This window comes from Xyrauchen texanus, chromosome 26, assembly GCF_025860055.1.
Source record: "Xyrauchen texanus isolate HMW12.3.18 chromosome 26, RBS_HiC_50CHRs, whole genome shotgun sequence".
NCBI lineage: Eukaryota > Metazoa > Chordata > Actinopteri > Cypriniformes > Catostomidae > Xyrauchen > Xyrauchen texanus.
In genome coordinates, this window is record NC_068301.1 from 6390412 (window position 1) to 6416360 (window position 25949).

The window sequence follows — 25949 nt, forward strand, 5'->3', positions numbered from 1 at the left end:
ATTTAATAAGTAAATATATAAAATGCACAAGCAGCCACAGCGCGTTAGTGAATGGCGCTGCTCTGTTGACGCACACTCACGCTATTTTCAGCCTTCAAAGTGGTGCGCAATATTTGAGCACTACTCACGAAAAATATCTCAGATGTAGGCACTCAATAGTTCGGTTCACTTATAATATGTATTTAGAACGGCACCTGAGATGCATTTTACCAGAATTTGAAAAACAAGCGGATTAAACTTCTGTGAACTTGCCTACAAACAGACACATACAGGACTTCCTGGAGAGTTCAGAATGTCAAAATAAAAGCCAGAGGGTTTTAAAGTTAAAGGTGCACAATTGATTATTTAAAATGTTGTATACAAAAATGTATGACCTTCCACCCAAAGAGAAAAATAAAAACCAACATACAATGTTATTATGATTTGAAGTTTAATCCCTAACCCAAACCTAAACCTGACCATAAAGTCTAACCCCAAACCATAAACTAACCATGATTATAATAGGAAAATAGCTTTTGTGTACCACGGAAGAAAAAAACATTGTCGTTTGGAATGAAATGTGGGAACCATATTATTTGCATAAATCAGTTGATTTGAATCGCATAAATAAATATGGAATGAGTAACAAAGTTTGTTCACAGATGTTTCCTTTCTTAAAATAAAGTTTTGGATTGGAGGCTAGCTGAAATTTGACGATTTGTTGAGTCAAAAGTTGTTGAGTAAGGGGGGTGGGGGTGGGTTGAGCCAAAAGTTGTTGAGTGACGCGGCGCGGCATGATGCGGCGGCTCATTTTAGCTTATCGCGGCCAACCCACTGGCCCGCTCAGTTCTACCGATGACCAGTCTGCCCCTCAATGACCCCAAAGTGCATCGGCCCACCGGGGAAATGCCCGGTATGCCAGATTACAAGTCCAGCCCTGCAGGGGACCAAGGTTCAAAGCCAGACCAAATAAATATTTTTAAAAAACAAGCAAAATTTCAACTGAATTTGACAGATGATTATGCATTTTCATTGTAAGGAAACGAGCAGCTTTGCCATTTAAGGCACAGTGTTAATCTTGTCAACGAAATTACTGACACATATGTTCATTAACGAAGGGAAATTTTGATTTTGTCAACGATAACGAAGATGAGACCGGTAACCATTTCAAAGGAGGCTACTCTAAGCTTTTCCTCAGAATGAACCGAAATGAAAGACGTTTCGTTTTTAGTCCCTGATGATGATAGATTTGTCCATTTTAATCACTATTTTACCTACAGTTAGTTGTTTAGCTTTTTTGTCAAAGATGATCAAATAATGCAGCCTTTTTTGTAAAGTTACATTTAGATTGCATGTGGCCCAAAAATCTGTGGGGGCACATACTCTTGTGAAAGCATAACTGAATTGAAAATAAAGGAGATCTGCATTCACCAAAAAATGAGGTAGGCAATTAAACTAGCCAAGAGCAATCCAGGCCAATCCTGCTGTGTTCTCACTATCTACTCCTGAGGCTGTAGCAGGCCTGCGTATACCACTGCTCTATAGCTATAGCAATCTCTCTCCACAGAATCCTTTGTGTTTTTATGCCTCTCTCTCTCTCTCCCGTCAATCTCTATCTCCCTCTGCTCTTCCCATCAATCTCATACAGAATGCATTTTCGACACCCAAACAAGCAAACACATATTAACACTTGAATGCATGCCACTCTTTTGATGCTTCCAACCAAGTTTATTTAATCTTTTTCACGTCCATTCGTTTCCCCATTCTGCTTTTCTCTCGTCTGCCTGTGTTTTGTTATCCCTTCTGGGCAGATGAGCCCAGCTGCCAGTCTGCTAAGTGTGTGCATGTGTGTGTCTGTGTATGTGTGTGTGCGTGCGTGTTTGAGTTTATTATGTACATCCAGTTACCTTACCTCAGCCTTTGTTGGTGATGGCTTTTGTGCGAAAGAAGCCACAATGTGCAGCTGCATTTACCCTATAATGCAGTGGTCTGCTCTGTGAAGCGCACTCTCGCTTTTAACCTCATCAAAGCTCAGATACACTGAGAGAGGCTAAATTTGAATGCGTTAAACACACCAGTGAGAAAAATAGCAAAGAACATTCTCAAAAAACAAACAAAAAAAAAAAGTTTGAAAGCTGGTTGTTTAAAATACTTTAATAATACATAATAAAAATGTATGGTGCAGTATTCAGAATGCATTAATGCATGTTTCATATAACCACAAATATGTCAACATTAGATAATCCAATTAAAGAAATAGCTGACCAAATATTTTTTTTTTCTTTTAGGGTTAATGTCATTATCTACTCATCTTCGGGTTAATGTCATCTTCATGTCGTTTCAAACCACTTTGACTTCCATTCTTCCCTGAAACATCATGATATTAAACATAATATCATACAATGGAAGCGGATGGGGACCAGAAAAAGATACAAATAAAAAGCATCATAGATTTAGTCCATACTGTTTGTGCACTTTATTCCAAGTCTTCTGAAGCCATATGGTAGCTTTGTGCGAGAAATACACTGACACTAAAGTCATTATTCATTGAAAATCTTGTCTTGAAAAATGTCCTTAACAGCCGTGGTCACCATTTACTTTCATTATATTCCAAAAAGCAGCTCAGACCATCTGTATACAACTCCATTTGTGTTCCATTGAAGAACGGACATCATATGGGTTTGGAACGACATGATTGTAAGTAAATAATGATACAATTATCATTCTTGTGTGAACTACCCCTTTTATTCATGTTAGTGTGCAGTGGGTTGGTTGCAGCATAGGGGTCGTACATGCTTATTTTGATTATTGGGGGGTATGGGGGGAGGTTAGTATGCCCCTGCATTATCTAATGATAACATAACATTAACATTGTTGATCCATGTTAACTATTGTGTTATCTTATATAAACGTATTCAACCTTATTGTAAAGTACTACCACCAAACCTTAATGTCAATCTTATATTGATCGTATCAAACACAGAACTGCATTTTGTGGCTGCATTGTTTTATCGTCCCAAAATTTTAAAAGAACAAGAATTTTACAAACACTTTTGACGTAAAATGAAGATGTAATATGGAAGATCCTGCACTATTTCTAGGTCACCAATCAAAGTCGTGACATTGAGCATGTTAACTCCCTTGTACAAAAGGTCATATATCCTTGTTTCAATTGAAGTACACAAGATGCTCTTTGGAAAATTCTCCAAACATGCTGGATAGCAAGGTTTTACACAAACTTATGAAGTCTTTAGATTATGCTGTCATTAAAGGAATAGTTCACCTAAAAAAGAAAATTGTCTCACCATTTACTGACCCCCGTGTCATCCCAGATGTGATAACTTTCTTCTATTGAACACCAATGCAGATTTTGAAAATAATGTCTCAGCTCTGTAGCTCCATACAATGCAAGTAAATGGTTAGCAAAACTTTGAAGCTCCATAAAGCAGATAAAGTCAGTATAAAAGTAATCCATGTGACTCCAGTGGTTTAATCCACGTCTTCTGTTTTGGGTCAGAACCTAACAAAATGTAACTCCTTTTTCAAGGTACATCTTGACATCAGCAGTCTCCTTGGCAATCATGATTCAAGCATGATTACACTTCTTAACACCATCTAGCACTCTGCTCTTGCATCAAGCACTAGGAAGTGTAATCAAGCTTGAAGACCGTGTCTAGAGACTGAAGATGTACAGTGAAAAAGGAGTGATGTTTTGAACTGTTTGAACTCACACCAAACTGATTGTATCGCTTCAGAAGACATGGATTAAACTACTAGAGTCACATGGATTACTTTTAAGCTGACTTTATGTTCTTTTTGGGGCTTCAAATATTTTATCACCATTCACTTGCATTGTATGGGCCTACAGAGCTGAAATATTCTTCTAAAAATATTTGTTTGTGTTCAGCAGAAGAAAGAAAGTCATACACGTTGCATGGCATGAGGGTGAGTAAATGATGAGAGAAATTTCATTTTTGGGTGAACTGTCCCTTTAAAGCAAAAGGGCGACATACCGAATAGTTAGAACTTCTGAAATTAAGTGCTTACATTTGCATTGAATCATATACCACCAGCTATTTTATCTAAAACAACTTTAAAATGAGGAACGTCACAAGCAATTTTCAAGAGTACACTAGAATTAGTAAGTCCTAATTGTTTTATACATTTATTTATTTTTTGCTGATGATAAAATTTGCAATGTACAATGTGGTATTCAATTAGAAGACTTTTAATGGTCTCAGACTTTTGGACACCACTCTAAATGCAAATAAAGTGTCAGACAGTTAAAGTTAAAGTTTTGAGGAGTTGCCACATTTTCTAGTTTATTCAAAGGTAATGATGATATTTTGGTGAAAGAGAATGACATTTTCCTATTAAAGTATGGGACAACATCATATTCTGTAGTTATTTTATTCTGACATTTGTCCTGACATCCTTACATGTGTTTGAATGATGTGCCATTTCAAGAGCAATTCCACACATTTTTATTATTCAGAATATTATTTCTTTTATTGCAAAATAAAGTACGTTATTCTTTAATGTCATATATACAGTATATAAAAGAAGCAGGTGACGTTTTAATGGATATCTGTCATATTGCTTTATCTGCTACTGCTGCATAACATCTGAAAGTGGTACCAAGGTCTACAATAAAAGCCTTCTCAAATATTTCATTAGACCAAATTATCAGAGCAATAGTATACAAATGAACTGTCAGCAATTGCCTAGTTTACATTTTTCCAAAAGAATTTAAGACTAATATTATTGAGGATAGTTATTATGTACATTTTGGTTCAGTTCCCTTTCCAACCCACATGGTAACACTAAACTGTATTGTTTTCTGGTTGTTTGGACTAGATAATATACACAGCTGCTTTCAGACAGTGCAGTCTATGTACTAAGACTCTAGCTAAAGAAGCCCCATTCTGTAGGCAGCAAAGAGCCTCATTATACCTCCAAGTGACCCAGCCAATATGTACTATATTACCCAGCTGTCTGATCGCAGTGGATTGAACAATCTATAACAGGCTGAATGCCAGTATAATGATGTACATGGTGCTTGGGTTCTGTGAAGGAATGTACATTTGTTATTTTGCCTGACTGATGTTTTGGCAGTTTTTTCTGCACACGGAAAAATAAAAAAAGGGTTTGTAGCATAAATCAAACCAGAGACTTGGTCATACAGTAGAGGGAACAGCCAGAAAGTGGCATCTCCATGAATTGGGGTGGGTTTATGTTTTATTTTAGGGCTTTTATGACTAGAGAAGCTGAAAAACAAAGTGAGATGCTCCCAAAGCACCTGTCTAACGCACGATTACATAGACAGACCAACAGTTCAAAATAAGCAATATAAGTGTGGGTGAGAAAGTTTAATATTTAAGTCCTTTTTCACCAAAAATTCTCCTGCCTCTCCAGTAGGTGGCGAAATTCACGAAGAATGTGTATCGCCAAAAATAAAGAAGAAGAAGAAGAAGAAGAAGAATGTGAAAGTGGAGATTTATGGTAAGGACTTAAATATGTATCTGTTTCTCACCCACACCTATCATATCTCTTCTGAAGACATGGATTTAACCACTGGAGTCATGTGGATTACTTTTATGATGCTATGGTTGATGTATGGACATGTTCCTCTAACCTATGATAACAACAAAGTGTTAAAAAAAGTCATCATATTAAATTTGTTGGATTAGCATTTTTAACTTACCAAACATCTTGTAGTGAAATGTTATGCTTGAAAATGTGCTATCTTTCTTTCAATTAAATGACACAAGCTTTGATATTTTTTATACATACAAGTGTGGTCTATGTGTCCAAATACATTTTGGGGTCACTGAAATTGAAGAAGGGATAAGGGCAATACCTAGCAACAACCCAGAACACTCGCAAAAACCAATATCACCTTAGGATTGTGCCGATGAGTTTTACATGGGCACGATTCAATTCTATTTTCTTCAGAAAATGTACAAATCTTGTTGAATTAGTAAATTAGTGGATAATAATGGCAAGGGTGTAATAAATCTGCTGTATTGTCATTCCTGCAAATTCATTTGAATTGCATTGCAGAGATAAGCAAATACATTTCATTTATAGAGAAACACAGACTATACACAAATAGAAAGACGGCTGAATGGATGCACTTTATTGATCCCTGAGGGGCAATATTCATCTCCACAGTCACACACAAATAGGCATCAACTTATCTCTCTCTTTTATCTACAATCAAATTTTCTCACCTTCCCCGTGATGCTAATTTCCTGAAACAAGGCTTCACAATTTTCTTTCAATTTGACATAATACGAGATGAAATGTCACTGCCTCACCTTGTTTTAGGTGCTAATGATCTTTTGTACTAAACTCATCATTTAGTCATTATAAAAGAGAATTACAAGCTCATGACCTGAGAAAGATGTGAACAGACAGCCGAAACAATTTTTCCCCCTATTGATAGTTTGCCCAAAAATGTAAATTCTCTCATCATTTACTCACCCTCATGCCATCCCAGAGATGTATGACTTTCTTACTTCTGATGAACACAAACAAATATTTTTTGAAGAATATGCTCAGAAGTTCCTTAAAATGCAAGTGAACTATGGCCAGAACTTTGAAGGATCAATAAGCACATAAAGGCAGCATAAAAGCAATCGACACGACTCAAGTGGTTAAATCTGTGTCTTCAGAAGTGATATGAAAGGTGTGGGTGACAAACGGATCTATATTAAAGTCCTTTTTTTTTTACTATAAATTCTCCTCTCTGCCCAGTTGGTGGCAATATGCACAAAGAATGCAAATTGCCAAAAGCAAAAGAAGAAGAATGTGAAAGTGAAAGTGGAGATTTATTGTGGAAAAGGGCTAAAATATTGATCTGTTTCTCATCCACACCTAACCCTAACCTTCAAAGTTCTGGGCACCATTCACTTGCATTGTATGGACCCAAAGAGCTGAGATATTTTTCTGAGAATTTTAGTTTGTATTCAGCAAGTCTGGGATGGGATGAGTGTGAGTAAATGATGAGAACGTTTTAATTTTGGGGTGAACTATCCTTTTAAAGTTGAATTGCAAAATGACATGCTATTGGTTGAGTGAGTGTTGTTATGCCTCAAACCAAAGAGTTCTAATAGAGACCTTATTTAGGTTAGACAACATATTACATTTTACAAGCATGAAAACGAGGCTGTGAAGTCTAGACTTGCAAAGGCATGCACTGTATAAAGGTCCTAGTCTAGATCACATCTAATTTATCATCTAAAAACACCATCACCAATATAAATAACAGTATAACACACTGAATAAACTGTGCTTTACCCCTCATGTTTTTATTACTGTTAAACATTTAATTAAATATGCCGCTATACTGACTAAGGTCCAAACCTGGTGAAAGCAATCCGTTAGCACAGAGGGGTTCCAAACTGTGAGGAGATTATGGAGTTTTATAGTGGTGGTGATTAAAATTTTTGTGACTCTTTTAAATCCGTTCACAAAAGAGACTCGTACTGTCCTAGAGCTCCTTGGTTCAGTCACCATTTCTGCAGATCATCTGGACGGCCAGTAATAGGTGACAACAAATGAGTGAATTTGCATGCCACTGCCCCGAACATACGGGTATAAAAGGAGCTGGCTAGCAACCTGAAATCCACTGCTGGTCCATTCACCTCTGCATGCTGTTGCATTTATGGTGCATTACAGCGGTTTCTCCCCCTCGTGCACGGATTGACTACAGAGAACACCCCTGGGCGTTGGTGGGTATGCGGAGCAAGGTAAGTGCTTCGATGTTCCCCTCAGCACAGCCATGAGCTCAAGAACGTGTCTTCTACACCACCCGCCGCGAGGGCCCCACCCGCAGGTACGTCAGATGCGCTTGTCCCCTTGGTGTCCTTCGCCCGGAGCTTGGAGGCATGGTTAGCGCTCTCCAACCCGTCGCAATGGCTGGCCAGGAACATCCGACTCGTCGAGCCTGTCCCTACAGCTGAGATGAAGAAAGGGTTCTACAGCCCCTACTTCATCGTGCCACAGAAAGGTGGTTGTGGCCAATCTTGGATCTGCGAGGCCATTGATCCAAGGCAAGCACATGCTGGTCCGGACAGACAACACAGTGACGGTAGCATATATAAACCACCAATGCGGCTTACGCTTGTGTCGCATGCCGCATCTCGCCCGCCATCTCATCCTCTGGAATCAGCAGAGACTGAAGTAATTGCGGGTCACTCACATCCCGACCTCAACAGCGCAGCGGATGTGCTGTCATGGCATGTTACACTTAGGGGAGAGTGGAGACTTCCCCCCCCATGCGGTTCAGCTGATTTGGGGTCGATTCGGCAAAGCATAGGTAGACCTGTTTGCTTCCTGGGAATCCTCCCACTGCGTGCTCTGGTACTCCCTGGCCGAGGCTCCCCTCGGCACAGACGCACTGGCACACAGCTGGCCCTGGGGGCTGCACAAGCATGCGTTTCCCCCAGTGAGCCTGCTTGCACAGATTTTGTGCAAGGTCAGGGAGGACGAGGAACAGGTCATTCTGGTGGCACCCCACTGGCCCACCCAGACTTGGTTCTCGGAGCTTATGCTCCTCGTGACAGCCCCTCCCTGGCAAGTTCCCCTGAGGGAGGATCTCCTCTCTCAGGTTTGGGGCACTACGTAGCACCCACGACCAGACCTCTGAAATCTCCATGTTTGGCCCCTGGACGGGATGTGGAAGACCTAAGTGGCCTACCACCGGTGTTGGTAGACATGATCACTCAGGCCAGGGCTCCCTCTGCGAGGCGTCTGTATGCCTTGAAGTGGCGTTTGTCGCAAATTGGTGTTCTTGCCAAGGTAAAGACCCCCAGAGATGCGCAGTTGGGTCGGTGCTTTCCTTCCAGCAGGAGAGGTTGGAGGGGGGGGTGTCCCTCTCCACCTTGAAGGTGCATGTGGCCGCTAAAGTGCCACACCACAACGCGGTGGATGGTAAGTCCCACGGGAAGCACGACCTGAGGTTGAATCCTCCAAGACCACGCCTCATTCCCTCGAGGATCTCTCCATGGTCCTGCTGGGCCTGCATTTGAGCCCCTAGAATCAGTTGAGCTAAAGGCTGTCTCATTGAAGACTGCCCCCCTGACAGCGCTCACATTCATCAAGAGAGTTGGGGACCTGCAAGGGTTCTCTGTCGGCGAAACCTGCCTGGAGTTCGGTCCGGAGTACTCTCATGTGGTCTTGAGACCCCAACCAGGCTATGTCCCCAAGGTTCCCACGACCCCTATTAGGGATCAGGTGGTGAGCCTGCAAGCACTGCCCCAGTAGGAGGCAGTCCCAGCCTTGTCATTGCTGTGTCTTGCACTGTGTCCCTCTTGCCACAACACTGAACTACCTGCTGAAATGGCCGGGACCCTCTCTTGGCTCCTCAGCGCGAAACCTGAATGGGTGGTTGTGTGCCATCTCCTTTTATACCTGCACATATGTCCAGGGGAGTGGAGTGCAAATTCCAATTGCCAATTCCCATTGGCCTATTCTCAAAGATCAGAGATGTTTGGGGCTCCCAAGCACAACCCCTAGTGTCACTACATCGACAGAACATCTCGTTCCCTCCATCAGGGAATGGAGGTTACAACCAAGACGTTTTCACCATGGCAACAATAGTCGAGAGCTTTATTATGCCCCAGACAGGGAGTTGCTTAAATAAGAGAAAATGTGTGTTTGTCTGCCAGTAATCAGACAGAAAACCTAGAACTTCAAAAGTGTGGCTGTGGGTTTCAAGCATGGGTGATTAGAATAACCTTTAACAGCCTCTTCGACTGAAACTCTTCATATAATGAGCTTTATCACTGTACTATCCTGATACATAGATACTTTTTTTTCATATTATCTTCTATTTCTATTTAAGCAATGGGAATCTTAATGTCCAATATGCTTTTTAGATGCAATATGATTTGTATTATTATTATAATTAGGCTGTAGTGATAACCATAGCTGTTGACTGTTAGAAACAATTTATAGATCTAATGATTTTCAGTAGTAACAACTTTACTGTGAAACATATGGGAGCTCTTTCTCAATTTATCCAAAAACGTAGCATATTGTCAATCTTGCAATTCCACTGGCATCAACAATGTTGACAAAGAGGGAAGAGACAACGTCTGTCTGGTTCAAATGGAGTATTGTGATGGGATGCAGAATCTAAAGCAACATGCACATACGCTTTGGTTATGAATATGTCTGTGCAACATTGATCCCCTAAAATTAAATGTGTGTGCATATATCTCAATCAATTTAGCTGCTAAACTAAGCGAAGGTTTAAATATGTGCCCTACATCTCTTCCTATGGGCTAAAAAGTCACTCAGCTGGAATTTTATTTGTCAAAAGTAAATAAATTACAAATTTCATTTTGACTAAGAATGCATATTTATTTACTGATATGTAGAATATATATATATATATATATATATATATATATATATATATATATATATATATATATATATATACAATTATTTAATTTTTTTCTTAAAACTACGCTTGCAGAAGTTCATACCAAAGTATGAAGTTTTGGTATTTTATTCCACTTTATATAATTTTACTTCCTTTGACAAATAAGGTTGCCTTGTAGTGATAAAAATGAGAAATATATATAATTTAAAAAAAACCTAGTTTAAAACACATGTATCAATTTCATATAAATATAATCTATAAGTCTGATTTGGTTTATAATAACAAAAAAATAAAAAACACATTTGTAGCATTTTCAAAAAAAAAAAAAAAAAAAACAACAACAGTTTAATGACTTTAAAATATAATGTGGCATGACTTAATAATTTATTTTAAAAAAATAATTCAAACTTATTTCTAAGATGAAAATATATATAATTAATTTATGATTCAAGACTTTTCTCAAGGTTACTCCAAAAAAACAAAATCAAAAAATAGTTTCTTTAGGGGTCCTCTGTTTTTATTTTTTATTTTTAGTTTTTTTAGTTTTTTTGTCACATGACAACAAAATCACTTTGATTTGTTGGACAAAAAGTTTCAAATATTATTTTAACTATATAATAATACTGTAATTTTGTTATTTTTCAATACTTATTGCTATTTTTTTTAAAGAAATGTTATTATTAATCTTCACTACTCGTGCCAAAACATTACTTTAATATTTCAGCTATTAATGGGACTTTCACTTTTTTTATGTCTCCACAAGTTTACGCCATGAACCGTGTTTTTTTACTTTAAGCTTCAGTAAAATTGTCAAAAATAATAATTTTTATAATTATTTATTATTAAATTATCTTTTAATATCTCATCTCTGTAGGTCCATACAATGCAAGTGAATGGTGGTCAAAACTTTGAAGGTCCAAAAAGCATGTAAAGGCAGCATGAAAGTAATCCACATGACTCCAGTGGTTAAATCCATGTCTTTTGAAGTTATATGATAGGTGTGGGTGAGAAACAGATCAATATTTAAGTCATTTTTATTTTCACTTTCATATTATTCTTTATTATTTTTTGGCGATTCGCATTCTGTGTGCATATCGCCACCTACTGGGCAGCATATCTGCTAACACTCCCGATTTCACCGGGTTTCTCCCGTTTTTCCACCCTTCCTCCCGCTGTACCCCCGATTTACAATTTTTCCCGATAAACTCACAATTTTCCAGAGCCACACTTTGAGAATGTATTAGACCTGTGGGCAGAATTGCCACCCATCCCGTAAAGAGACAGTTCAATATAAATGTTTAATAATATGTTCAAAATTACACAGATTACACAGAATTACAAATGTCCAAAGATCATAAAGACAAGAAGTAAAGGTGAAGGATAAAATAATATTTTTTTATATATATATAAACCAGCCCAGATGTATACATAAATAAGATAAATCATGAAAACAGTTTTTAATAATTTTTTATAGGTCATGGGTCAGGAAATTCTTAGCATATACACTTTTTATTAATAATAACTCAAAAAGCATGTATTGCTAAAACTGTGAAGGATGTGGTAAGAGACCATCTGAATATATTTCTTGGAATTATTCATCTCCGTTATAGTATTACTGACCGATACTGACGCTCCCTGTATGCATATGATGCAGTCTGCATAGTGCACCTACACTCTATGGAGGCACCATCTTACCCAAGGGGGGCACCAGATACTCCACCGATTTCCCTGTACATACAGACCCCCCCCCATCCTATTTCTCACAATCTGATGTTGGCTGTTATTCTGGGCAGGGAGCAGGGCTGGATTGGTAATCAGGCATAACGGGCATTATCCCGGTGGTCTGACGCACTTTGGGACCGATCAGGGGCGGACTGGCCATCGGGAGAACCGAGACTAAGCTGAAATGAGCCACTGCTTTATGCAGAACGGGCCACAAAAGGGCGGCGCGATATGCTGAAGGGGGCAGCGATATGCAGAAAGGGACAGCGACACCAATGCTAAACTACTTTTGGGGTGGTTTTGTTGTAAAATCCTGGGCATTTCTGTTCCCAGTCCAGGGAGGAGTTTTGTAAATTACTTTTATGCTGCCTTTATGTGCTTCTTGGAGCTTCAAAGTTCTGGTCACAATTAATTTGCATTGTGAGGACCTACAGAGCAGAGACATTTCTCTAAAAATAATTGTTTATGTTCTGCTGAAGAAAGAAAGTCATACAGAGCGTAAACACTGAGAAAATTTTCAATTTGGGGCGAATTATTCCTTTAATGGGTCCAGACAAAAAATTAGCATCACATCACAGAACCTAAATTCCAATTCCAGTATTTCTAAATAGATCCTTCAAGGCAAGAAAACAGCAAGGAAGAACATGGCGGAAGGAATATGGAGCTTTATTCATACATGATTCTCTAGATGTTATTTAGGGCGAATAAAATGACCAATAGGTGCAATATGTGCGCCTGAAATCTCAAATAATTATTGACGGTGACGAAACAGAGCCGCTAGAAGCTCAGCCCACTCTCTCGTTCGCGCAACCGGAGACTTCACGGAGGGTTCCGCCGCTGTCATACTCTATTGCTCAACGTTTTGCCAGACTTGGATAAGAGTGGACGGAAGGGGCTTTTGGGGCCAGAGAAAGGGATACACACGATTTTTAGAGACGCTCGCCAGTGGATTGTGATTATTCTGCAAGGTAAGTCTGCTGATGCACGCTCGGTCATTTAAATACTGCACTATTAGAGTAAAGATGACTTTGCCCTGACGACCATATAAGCCACCCTTCTCCCGTTACATTAACCTGAATTTTAGAAGACGGTTTGTCCACGAGGCATCGTTAGAGTTTGATGTTGTCACATGGGATCTTAGTGTTACATTCTTATATTTTGTGCTTTTAACGGAGCACTTATGTGTCATGGGGAAGCTGCTTTAAAGCCCACTGGAGTTCGTCACACTCGACAGATGCGAAACACCAGGCAATGTTACATAAGTTCATACCGAAAATGATCTGCAATATTTGGTCACTGTTGGTTTTTAGTATTTTTCATTTACCACAGACAAAAAAAATCTAAACTTTGAGCTCGTTTTTAGTAGGTACTGGCTTGATATATCGGTGCATGTCGATTATAATGAAAAAATAATATCGAGATATTTTTTCGAGTTTTTATTTACATTTTTTGTCATTTATTTATTTTTTGTAATTTTGAGTAAATAAAAAAAAAATAATAAAAAAGCGGTCTGTGTCTGGTGAAACTGCTTGATCCGAAGTCAACTCGTAACCGTCAAATGCTCGTAACCGTTTACGAAAATTGCGCAGAAACGCGAAGTTTTTCGATTTCGCAACTGCGATTTATGGTCTATCTTTTACAGATGTGCTTTTTAAAATGTTCTGCGTGTGGTAAATCTACTACAAAATATTATTTAACATGTCGAAATCAACCTGGCACCCCAAAACAATAATTTTAAAGGTTAGCTCAAGTAGAAATAGTTCCTTAATGTATGCTAACAGTCGCAGGATACCACTGTTTACAGTGTGCCACACCTAAGTTTGATTCCCGTATGCATCTGTTGATAGAGTGGACCTCAAAATGGTCCGTACTGAAACTAACATTTAAGCTCTAAAACATCAGAGTCTGTCTTAACGTTGACTTAATGGTCTGGTTTATATAAAGACGAACCCTCCAGGGCATACCACGACAGTGTGCAGTTATTCATTATCAGCACCACTTGAACATGAGCATCCCTACAGAGCAATATCAAGTCAAGTTCACAATTGATGAGGGCTTTGTGGCATTCTGATAGACATGAAGCTTAATAGCATCCTTACTTCGACAATCCTAAAGGATTCTTCTTGGAATTTTCTAAAAGGCAAAAACTAGGTCTTTTAGAGCATGTAGTTCGCAATAGGACTATTTAGATCAGCAATATTTTAATAAACATCAAATGAGAACATTAAAGGACATTTAAAGAAAACTGTCTGGCAGTAAGACATTATTCCAGTACAACAAGGTCTGATAAAGATGAAATGTCATCGACCAGACTGAATTTCCTGGTGCATCCATATAGCAAATGTTCTCCTGTTAACACTTAATTAACAAATGTCACAGATCAACAGAAAGTGCATCAACGCAAGTCACATGTGAGAAAATCATGCAAGGGAGAGAAGCAATATGGACATCTAGGATATTTGCGCTCTTGCAGCAACTAGAAGGTCACAAAATCTTAAAGGAATGTGTGCACGATTAATATTGGAATTTCTATTATTATTTAGTACCAATCATAAACATGAATAATTTGTTTTAAACTGGAATTCCTACATTATTTTTTATGCTTATTTGAATCCAGTAGCCCTATTGGATATTGGGCACAGTAAAAAATGAAGTTGCATTTTATCCAGCTTATGTTTTTTTTTTTGAGTCACAGATACTACTAAATGTGAATTACTTTCATCTGCATGGAAACACATGTTAGAGCAGCAATATTTCCCCAAAATGTTGTCCCAACTAGCCTAACAGAGTTGTCTGAACAAACTAGCCTATTTCATGTTAAACAATATTTCTGATTTGTCAGCTGCATTGCAACATGAATAATTGATGTGGTTAATGTTAGAGGCTTATTGTTTTGCTGTTTACTGACTTTATTGATGCGGTTATTGTTGTTGGTTTTTTTGCCACTGTTAGTCAGTTTTTGTGTGATAATGTTAGGAGCAAATCTTTTAACTTAATGAAGTTTGTTGGTTGTCAACATTATTGAGGGTTGTGTTAAGGGTTGGCGTCTATGTCAAATAATTCTACATACCGCCTTGCAAGACATAGCTCTCTTCAGAGCCAAAGATTGCTTGACAAGAAATGAGTAGTTCTCTCAACAAGAATATTTGCATAAAGCGAACAAGCAACTTCACATTGAAAAACAAAGCAACACTGTGAACCTTTAAATTGTCATTACTGGAAATATCAAGTTGTCTTAATTAAGTATTACTTGAAATATCAAGTTTTGGGCTAATAACTCAAATATTTAAGTTCATTGAACTTATTTATCTTAAAAATCTATAGATTTAAGATTATAGGACCCTAAGTGTTAATAACTCAATCTTTTGTGTACAAAATGGAGGCTTTGGGGAATACCCATGATACTTTGTGCTTGCATTATTTAATTAAGGGAAGTTATGGGAGCATTTAAATAGTTGTAATTAAGAATGTGTAGAGGTTTTTGATCTTTTGTAGTATTATTTAAGTTGTTTTGTTGCAAATAGTTGCTTCGTGTGATGTCACCATTTGGGCGATCACTGTCCCATTTGGTCAAGTTGGACCCTGTTGACTAATTCTCTTTGTGCATGTGTAGTTTAAGTGTTGGTTTATATGTGTTTCTTTGGAGAATAAAGTTTATTTCATGACTGACCATGAATCAGTTATAGTCTTTATTTGAGCTGTGTATTCTATCAGCAACCTTTACGTTTACATTTATGTATTTGGCAGACGCTTTTATCTAAAGGAACTTACAGAGCCTTTATTACAGGGACAATCCCCTCCGGAGCAGCCTGGAATTAAGTGCCTCACTCAAGGACACAATGGTGGTGGCTGTGGGGATCGAACTGACAACCTTCTGTTTAACAGTTTAGTGCTTTAGCAATCAATCAAATGAGTTGAGACAACTTAATATGTTTTCAGTAAATGTTTCGGTACAATTGTTAAGACAGTTTTTGAGAGAACTCAAAAATCTTACTGCATCATTGTAACGTAGTTCGATGGAAAGGAGGAGGCGAGAACCGGCTTGTCAATATAAATAATAGTTTTAATGATGAACTTAAAAAGACACAAACACACACATGACAGACATGTCAATAAATGATCTCTCTCTCCCGCACAATCCTCCGCAGTCGGCCTTTATTCCTCTCGGAGGCTTGATTAGCCTGATAAGGTACCGGGTGTGTAGAATCACTACCCGGCCCCACCCTCTGCCCTGCCACATTCCTCCCTCATTCTCTTAGGCAGGGGAGCCCCCGGCATGACGTACACCCCCCCCCCCCACTCATTCCCTGGGGGAGGGCGTGCCCAAAGCCCCGTCTGCCGGCAGGTCATCCCCGTCCACCTGGATGAGGGAGGGGACAAGGGGAGGGAAACAGAAATAATAAAAATGTGGGGGTACTTCCTGTAACAGTGTAGTACCCCCCCCGTTTAAAATTTAAACGAGAGGGAAAAGGCCAACGCGGAGAGGCAGTGAGATAGAGAGAGAGGAGAGAGAGATGGAAAAAAAACACTTACTCGCCAGTTCTCCGATACACCGTAGCTTGTTCCTCGGCCACTCCTCCACCCTCTAACAGATGCCAGCTGTGCCTCTCTGGGCGGATTGGAGGCAGACCTCCAGCCCCTGGCGGATGGAACGCCCCACCACGTTCTTGGGGAACAGAAGGGGTCTCCCTCGCCCCTGGCAGCGGTTCTCCCGCTCCAGGTGGTCGCTGCGAGCCCCTCCCCGCTCGCGGTCGGCGGTCTCAGACCCTGCCGCGTTTCAGCAGCTGGCAGGGGACTCCTCCACCCCTGGCAGCGGCCCAGACCGCTCCAAGCGATCGGTTAGGAGCCCCTTCTCCCCTCGCGGTCGGCAGCCGTCCTCCGCTTCCAGGCAGCCGGGCTCCTCGTCCCCCGGCAGATGGTCGTGGCTGCTCCATTGGGGTGGACGGTAGTGGCGAGGACTCTACTACAGCGTATCTCTCCTCCTTAACGGATTTCGGCACCAGTGTGACGTAGTTCGATGGAAAGGAGGAGGCGAGAACCGGCTTGTCAATATAAATAATAGTCTTAATGATGAACTTAAAAAGACACAAACACACACATGACGGACATGTCCGTAAATGATCTCTCTCTCCCGCACAATCCTCCGCAGTCGGCCTTTATCCCTCTCGGAGGCTTGATTAGCCTGATAAGGGACCGGGTGTGTAGAATCACACATCATGTTTCCTTAATTTTTTAAGTTTGCTTAACAATTGTTTTTTACAGTGTGGCAGAGATTTTGAGATTAGTACCAACACACTGTATGGATGGATCTTTTCATCTAACAGTGTAATTGATATCAACCTAATGGGGAAAAGACCTATTAGTTAAATAAGCTCTCTTGCTTTAGCTTTCTGACGAGGACAGCATGGGAAACAAGGAGCCAATCAAAAACAGAAATCACAATTTGGCTAATATCCAAAACAACCAGTCAAGATATTATTAATTTAAAATTTTTTAATTAAAAACATATTTTATGCTGACATATTTTAATGGGTATGTTATGATGAATGCATATGAAAAATGTTTAAGGACGGAGAAATGAAGAGAAATAAATGCCAAACTTTGCATGTGAGCTTGTACTTGCTGCATTAATATGTATGATTTTGACAGAAAACAACACAGGATACTCCATATTGTCAATGATTTCTGTGCTGTAGGCAATATGGGCGAAATTATATTGATTTCTCTCAGCAGTCGTTTATGAGACAGACTTGATTTTATTTCTGTTTCCATTATTGTCAGACTGGAATATGTAAAGGATTTTTGCTTGTTTTGATTAATGATCAGTTCATTTGTAATAGAAATGTGCCATTTATTGACTGTTTTACAACAACATTATCATGCTGTGCATGCAAACCTCTCAAATCTGACAGGAAAACAGATATGCAGTCAATTTCTCATAGCTTTTCACCCTCAACATATCCATTGTCAAAATCACTTTTTAATGAGTTCAAAGTTTTGCTTACTTTAATTAATTAATATTACAATTAGCTTCATAGGCAGTGGTCGATTTGTAAAACAAATCCTAGGGGGATGGTGGTCAAATTTTGTAAATCTTCATTTATGTGGTGTAACATTAAGTAAACTGTATTATAAAACTTTCTTTGCACCTTGAATACATGAGAGTAAAAACATCTTAATCATTCATTACCAGAAAGTTTTCAAACACATTTCTCAAGAGAATTATTATTATTAATTTTTAATATATATTATTAATTTTTGAGTAAAAAACCTCAAGACATTTTCTTAGGTTTAAACCACATGACTTGAACAAAATGTGCCTTTTCATAAAAATGTCAAAATAAATATTAGATGTATTTTAAAACTTCACACTCAGTCTTGAGGGTCTAAAGGTGTCCGCACTGTTTTATGGTTTTTATGGTTAACATAAACAACAAAATATCTACCTACATGTTGGTTACATCCAATGACTTCGATTTGGTGGACAAATGTGTTTTTAATCATATTTTAAAACAAAACTGTTACTCTGCTTAATTTTTTAAGGAATAACAATGCAAGAGTATTCTGCACTAGTCATGCAAAAAAAATGTATTTAATTAATTTCAGCTTTTAATGAGACTTTCATTTTTTTTATTTTACTGTCTCTGAAAACCACAACACATTTTTTTACTTTAAGCCCCTGAAAAAATAACAATATGACTTTAAACTCAGCAATTTAAAAATGTTAATCATAGAAGAGATGTATTCAAGTAAATGGTTTGTGTGAATTGTATTTTTTTTAATGTATTTTTAATTGAATAGATCTGGACAAAAATAAGCGCCACTTCATTGACCATTAGGACACATGACCAAAACATGCACCTGTTACCCTCTGTTATTGTATTTTATCATGAATCTTGTAAAAAGAATCCACATTATGATCATGAAAAGGTTTTTTTTCTAGATCGCTCACCCACTGCAGAATCGCATTTTGTTTACTCCAATCTACTACTTGACCATGTTTGAAAGTGTGTGAACATTTGAAAACTTGTGGCGTAAGTCTCATGTGAACACTAGTAAGGTCAAGTCAACCCATCACGAACTCTGACATACCTGTTTTACAGTGTTTTCAGAAAATCAGCGTCTTTTTTTGCAGTGGAGAGAGAGCTTGCAAGCTGAAGGTTGCCAGATTGCGGGACTAAAGCATCACCCTGGCAGCATATATCCAAACTGTATAAGTGCCCTGATCTGATTGGGGGATTTCACCTATAAAATCCGGCAACCTCACACATGTCAATATCAAATTCTGGTCAGCTAACACCCTTATTTAAAGTATGTTATTTATCAAACATATTAAAATTCAATATTTTACTTGCATGATTAGTTTTAAGTAATACATGACATAATTGATCTTAAGGGGATGGTAAGGGGGATGGTGGTTTTACAAGGGGGATGCTTTTTATTGCAACAAGGGGCATGCCATCCCCCCGCATCCCCCCTCAGCTCGAGCCCTGTTCATAGGCCCAATGCAGAGACGCGGGGCGGCTGTGGCTCAGGTGGTAGAGCTGGTCGGCTGCTAATTACAGGGTTGGTGGTTCGATTCCCAGCCCACACGACTCCACATGCGGAAGTGTCCTTTGGCAAGACACTGAAGCCAAGTTGCTCCCAATGGCAGCTCTGCCATCATTGGTGTATGAGTGTGTGTGTGTGAATGTGTGATTGGGACACAGTGTAAAGCACTTTGGTTAAATAAAGCACTATATAAGTGCAGACCGTTTACCACAATATGTGTGCAAATATATTAAATGAATAATCCAGTTTCAATACAAGTTAAGCTCAGTCAACATCTTTTGTGGCATAATGTTGCACTTACAATGGAAGTGAATGGGGCCCAGTCCAAAAACATTAAAATAGACTCTGTTTCAAAAGTATAGCCTCACAACATAAACCTTATACATGTTAACCTGACTCTAGCGTAATAAAATCTCTACATGAATTTGATGTGATAAAGTCACATATAGTGTTTACTAAGTTGTAATGGCAATGAAGTTGTAATATCAGATGCAAGTTTACACAGATAAGGTTAGTGAGAGATTGTATCACAATACAATTATGTAAACCCATATAATGTTTATGTCTTCTGCTTATACTTATGAAACAATGTGCATTTTAACATTATGGACTGGACACATTCACTTCAATTGTAAGCTCTGGTCATCTCAAGACTGGACTACTGTAACGCTCTGTTAGATGGCCTCCCAGCTAGCATGATTAAGAAAGACAGATGGTCCAGAACACAGCAGTGTGCCTGGTCTTTAATCAACTAAAAAGGGCTTTTGTCACCCCCCTTCTTGATTTCACTACACTGGTTACCTTTAGTTGCCCACATCAATTTCAAGGCTTTGACTCTGGCCTTCAGGACTGACAGTGGAACAGCTCCCAATTACTTCAATTCACTCCTCCAGGCCTATGTCCCAACTCGCTCTCTGTGGTCAGTGAACAAGCAGCAGCTGGTGGTCCTGTCGAAAAGAGGCACAAAGTCCATTTGACGATCATTTACATTCTCTGTTCCTCTGTGGTGGAATGAGCTTCAAACCACCACATGACCTGTTGTTACCTTCACAACATTTAAGAACCAGCTGAAAGGGGGCCTGGGTACCCTCAGCGAGTAAAGACACTGACTACCATCCCTGGTGTCACGAGTTTGAATCCAGGGTGTGCTGAGTGACTCCAGCCAGGTCTCCTAAGCAACCAAGTTGGCCCGGTTGCTAGGGAGGGTAGAGTCACACGGGGACTACACCACCACGAGTACTTAGAGTGCTGAAAACACATCTGTTCTGCGAGCAGTTAACCAATCCACAATTTTCTAAAAAAACTAAATATATATATACTATTTAATAATTACAACAACAACAACAACAAAACCATTCATTGTCTGCCTCTTTCTTCTGCGCTAGCTTCTACACTACTCCAGCTACTCTGAGAACTTGGCAGTGTGATACAGCTGATATTGTTGATTTTGAATGACAGATTACTTGCTATGTTCCTCATTTGTAAGTGCTTTGTATAAAAGTGTCAATGGAAACCTGCTCTGGCCCTGCAATAATGTGAATGTTCTCTGGCGATGTGTGGATTTATTTTCTGTGAGAGACTTGGCAGATTATAGCAATTAGAATCATTCTTTGACAGAAAACAAAGGCTGAAACATTTTCTCTAACGGAGAATACTTTTGAACTTTCTTTCAGTATTCTGGGGATTTCTAAAGCAGAAATTGATTGTTGTACTGTTACCTAGATAGCACACGTACTTTTGGTCCGGTCAGGGGAGGACTGGCCATCGGGAGAACCGAGGGGTCCGGTGTGTCGGCCGTGAAACAGTCCGAATGGGCCGCGATAAGCTTAAATGAGGCGCCATGTTATGCAGAAAAGGACTTCATTTTGCTTTGCAATTAAGAAGGCAATGTCCCTTTAAGGATAAGTGGGGCTCAAGTGAATCAGTGAATCATTTATTTGAACTAGTTAATTTACATGAACCATATGAAAAAATTGACTCACCCTGCAACCATTTCCGACACAGAGATGCTTGATGCTGGTTCTGTTGGATGCCGGCGAGGGTCAGGAGGAGGCGGGAACCGGCAGAAAGGTCAACATAACTTTATTGACATAAACTGAACTTAAACATAACATAAAACACACAGACACACACAGCGAACTGGTGCCTCCGGCTCGTCTTTATCCATTGATTGGGCTGATTCAGCACCAGGCGTCCATCGCTACAGCCCAGCCACGCCCTCCTCCTCGTCACACTACACTTTTGTGAAAATATTGTAAATACTGTCATGGTACTGAAAATCTTTGTTAAGTTAGTAGCATAGCTACTATTTGTTCAATATTCCCCAACACAGGTCTTTAATTCAAAACCATACGTTGAAAGTATCATATTATATTCCAGTGGACAGTGGTGAACATCCACTATTAGCTTCCATAATCATTGAGTTTACACTTTAAATTTGTGATTCCTCTATGAAAGTGTCATTTAGAGTTGTAAATTCTGAATGAGCTGATAGGACTGGGAGGAAGGAGAAGTTTTCCACGCTACATTAGAGATAATGTCAACACTCTGAGATTGCCGCCCCTATATTTATTTCACACAGTCCTTTGCTCTTCTTATTCCCTTGACCTCTCCCATTTACTGCATGAGTTCATGTGCGCATTGGCAGTGATAAATATGGCACTAGGTAAACCGTGGCTGACAGGTAAATGTATGTAATGCACAAGTGTATTCTTTGCATGTTCATCACACAACCTGACAATTTACTGCAGTCTGATCTCTTTCCACCTGCCAAGAAAGTTTCCCTTCTGCCTACTGTAAAACTGTTAAGTTAGCACAATGCTGTACTCAAATACACCCAAAGTGACACTCAAATGCTATGTTATACTTTATCTAGGCAAAATACAATGGAAACACTGTACAAATGGGCAGGCCAACATGTCTGTTAGCTACGTTTTTCTGTAGTATTCCTGAGTAAATTGTTCCACAATCAAACTATTCAGCATGGCTAGGAATGTCAATGGCATGGGTTTGATTCCAAAGAAACACAAATATTAATAATATGCTGGTGTGGCCTACCTTGAATGCACTGTAAGTTGTTTTGGATAAAGCTGTCTGCCAAATGCATGAATGTAAATGTAATCCAGCCCAAAAAAACCTGAAACATTGAGCAATGGTAAAATGGTAAATAGTCTGCACTTATATAGCGCCTTTTTAACCTTAACGGTATTCAAAGCACTTTACACTGTGACACATGCACCCATTCACGCACACATTCACACACCAATGACGGCATGGTGCTTATGTGGGTGGAGCAGATTTTGAGTCTGATGTACATCCTTTCCTGAATCCATTTCCTGTCTCTCTATGCTGTACTGTTAATAAAGAACATGCCCAAAAACACATGCCACTAGCTAATGTTTGCAATATTTAGCCTGCCTGATCTCATGAAAATTAAGTGACTATGGCGACTTTTTTGTAAAATAATATTATGTGGTTCATTACACATATCATGGCAGTTCCGAGCTGAAATATCAACTGCCTGACACTAGAAGTATGTAACATTTTCTCCCAACCAGATTAATCGAGTTTTAAACAAACAAATCCTACCTTCCTACAAGGCTATGTCCACATTAATCCGGATAAATTTGAAAACTGCATTTTTGTCTTGGTAACACTGTATTAAAACAACTAAGAAGCGTGGTCCTGTGACATTTCCTTGTACAAACTGAAACACAATTAACCTCATGTTCCATTGCCTGGGACACCAGTTCCGAGTAAACTTCTTATCACCTTTGAAGGAATGCAATGTGAAGGTTGTACGATGTAACATTTATCTTTAACACCACTATCAAAGTGGGTAGCAGGCACAACAACGGCACTTCAGCATGTAATGTCATTCATGATAATTGGCAATCTAGCATTGACGTTTTGTTAATGTTATATATATACAAAATAACAAACTTCAGTGCTAGAACACACACAAACGACATTATTTTTTTTTTCTCATCAACTGTAGATGTTGGGACATAATTGGCAAATGCAAAAAATGGTAGGAACATTTACATTTACATTTATTCATTTAGCAGACGCATTTAACCAAATCAACTTACAAATGAGGAGAACAATGGAAACGATTCATCCAACAAAAGAGGCAGCAATATAATAAGTGCTGTGATACAATTCTCACATAGCTTAGAGCAGTACATATATAACAATATAGCAAGTTTTATTATTTTTTTTTATTAAAGAACACAAAGGTTGTGTGTTAGTATGAATGGGTTAGGTGTTCACGAGAGAAACAGTTTTTTGAAGAGGCTAAAGACACAGCCGCTCGGGTGGAATTAGGGAGGTCATTCCACCAGCCGGGACCAGTCAAGGTAAAGGTCCAGGACAGTGATTATGTACCTCTATGAGATGGCACCAGAAGGCACCTTTCACCCGCAGAATCCAGGTTTCTGGAGGGCATATAATTATGAAGTAGTGAGTTTAAATAGTGGGGTGCGAAGCTAGTGTTTGTTCTGTAAGCAAGCATCAATTTCTTGAACTTAACGCGAACAACCATTGGCAGCTAATACAATTCGATGAAGAGAGGCGTGATGTGTTCTCTGGGCTTGGGCTTGTTGAAGACCACTCTCGCTGCCGCATTCTGGATCAATTGAAGAGGTTTGACAATACATGCTGGAGGACGAACATTGCAATAGTTCAGCCTGGATAGAACAAGAGCTTGGACGAGTTGTCTATCATGCTCTGATAGGAAGGGTCTGATCTTCCTAATGTTGTACAAGGGAAATCTGCATTAGAAGGCAGTCCTTGCGATGTGGTCGGTGAAGTTAAACTGATCTTCAAACACAGCTCCAAGATATTTGGCTCTCCTGGATGGTGTAATCATTGATGAATCTAGCTGAATGGTGAAGTTGTAATGAATTGCTGGGCTCGCTGGAAGCACGAGCAGCTCTGTCTTAGCAAGGTTGAGTTGGAGGTTGTGATCTTTCATCCAACATGAAACGTTTACCAGGCAGACTGAGATCCGAGCCGCTTCTGTCGGATCATCAGACTGGAATGAGAGGTAGAGTTGTGCGTCATCGGCATAGCAGTGATAGGAAAAGCCATGTGCCTGAATAACGGATACGAGTGATGACATGTATATGGAGAAGAGGAGTGGTCCAAGCATTGAACCCTGAGGCACCCCGGTAGCTAGTTGGTGAGACTTAGACACCTCTCCCCTCCAAGACACCCTGAAAGACCTACCTGTGAGGCAAGACTTGAACCAGTGGAGCATGGTTCCTGTGATGCCCTTTGTCATGGGGGTTGGCAGGAGAATCTGGTGGTTTACTGTGTCGAAAGCAGCAGACAGATCCAGCAAGATGAGTACAGATAAGTTGGATGCAGCTCTCTCCAGTCTCAGAGCTGCAGTAACTGACAGCAGAGCAGTCTATGTAGAGTGTCTGCTTTTGGTGCCAGACTGGTTGCTGTCTTGCAGGTTGTTCTTTGTAAGAAAAGTTGAGACTTTGTTGAACACAACTTGTTCTAGTGTTTTAGCAATGAATAGGAGGAGGGAGACTGGTCTGTAGTTTTGTAAAAGTGCAGGGTTTAGGGTGGGTTTCTTAAGCAGTGGAGTTACCTGAGCCTGCTTAAATGCGGTGGGAAAGATACAAGTAAGAAGAGATGTATTAATGATGTGAGTGAGTGCAGGTAAGATTGAAGGAGAAATGGCTTGAAGGAAGTGGGAGGGGATAGGATCAAGAGGGCAGGTAGTAGGATGGCTGGAAAGGAGAAGTTTGGAGACTTACACTTCCGAGAGGGGAGAGAACGATGGAAGTGCGATGTTAATGTGTATTCGTGGGTTTGTGGTGTGGTGAATTGACCGCTGATGGATGGAATTTTTCCATGAAAAATTAGGCAAAGTCATCAGCTGTCAGAGATTATGCAGGAGGGGGAGGAGGTTGGCAAAGTCTGCAGCCTAAGGTTCTTCCAGGTGGATGTTGAAGTCCCCAAGAACTACAAGAGGGCTGCCATCTTCAGGAAAAGTTGAGAGCAACACATCCAACTCCTCCAAAAAGTTACCTAGCTGACCTGGGGGATGGTATATAACTACAACATGGATTTTAACAGGGTAGGTGATAGTAATCACATGTGATTCAAAGGAGATATTTTCACACAGACAGTAAATGAATACATTTCCATACACTGGAGATAAGCAAACCTGTTCCCCCACCCCTCCCAACCTAACGGGGGGTGTGGGAGAAAGTGAAGTTGGTGGATCATCTTTACTCTTCCAGGTTTCAATCAGGGCCAGAAAGTTGAGACCTGAATGACTAGC

The 25949-nt window shown here is 39.6% G+C and overlaps 1 protein-coding gene across 1 annotated transcript in view; it reads left to right on the forward strand.

Moving 5' to 3' along the window:
* Positions 1–12887: 12887 nt before the first annotated feature.
* The window catches only part of LOC127619766 (junction plakoglobin-like), a 108932-nt gene continuing 95870 nt past the window's right edge, over positions 12888–25949 (forward strand). Inside the window, exon 1 of the mRNA XM_052092749.1 lies at positions 12888–13065. The gene's annotated coding sequence lies outside the window, so the exon portion shown is untranslated. The remainder of the gene's footprint in view (positions 13066–25949) is intronic.